An 874-nucleotide genomic window follows, 5' to 3' on the forward strand; every position below is an offset into this window, starting at 1 on the left:
ATTGTAAAGCACCCCACTTAAATGTATCACCAGAAAAGACAGGTAATATATCATGCCCTTCATCTTGGATTCCTGTGCTATGTGATCATATAACCACCTCAATTATGCAAGTTCATTTCAAATTCTCTGATCAAGGTATAGAATTTCTGGGGTGCTCCCGGGGGCACCCAGAGTTTAAAGATGTAGAGGCTGTGTCATGGTGACAACGGAGTCGCGGCCGTAAGAAGTTCAGCTCAGATAAGGAGGCCGTAAACAAAATGGTGAGCAGGAATCATCTTTGCCTGTAATGAAAGTTACAGGAGTTGCATCATAAGAGAATGCTGAGATTTATAAAATAAAAACGTAAAGGAAAATCAAAGCTCTCAAGAAGCAACACAAAGAAATTGGGGAATTAAAGCTATGTATTAAAAGTACCTGCTTGGGTGCTCGCTTCGGCAGCACATATACTAAAATTGGAACGATACAGAGAAGATTAGCATGGCCCCTGCGCAAGGATGACACGCAAATTCGTGAAGCGTTCCATATTTTCAAATCATGGAAGGAGCCGAGATGCCCTTCAACAGATGACTGGATTAAGAAGCTGTGGTCCATATATACAATGGAATATTACTCAGCTATCAGAAAGAACGAATTCTCAACATTTGCTGCAACATGGACGGCACTGGAGGAGATAATGCTAAGTGAAATAAGTCAAGCAGAGAAAGACAATTATCATATGATTTCTCTCATCTATGGAACATAAGAACTAGGAGGATCGGTAGGGGAAGAAAGGGATAAAGAAAAGGGGGGTAATCAGAAGGGGGAATGAAACATGAGAGACTATGGACTATGAGAAACAAACTGAAGACTTCAGAGGGGAGGGGGTGGGGGAAGG

The 874-nt window shown here is 41.9% G+C and overlaps 1 non-coding gene across 1 annotated transcript; it reads left to right on the forward strand.

Moving 5' to 3' along the window:
* The first annotated feature begins 422 nt into the window (after positions 1 to 422).
* Positions 423 to 529, forward strand: LOC117803650. Its single transcript, XR_004627587.1, has one exon. It is a non-coding gene; the product is annotated as a U6 spliceosomal RNA (small nuclear RNA).
* Positions 530 to 874: the final 345 nt, after the last annotated feature.

This window comes from Ailuropoda melanoleuca, chromosome 8 (assembly GCF_002007445.2).
Source record: "Ailuropoda melanoleuca isolate Jingjing chromosome 8, ASM200744v2, whole genome shotgun sequence".
In the NCBI taxonomy this organism is placed as follows: domain Eukaryota; kingdom Metazoa; phylum Chordata; class Mammalia; order Carnivora; family Ursidae; genus Ailuropoda; species Ailuropoda melanoleuca.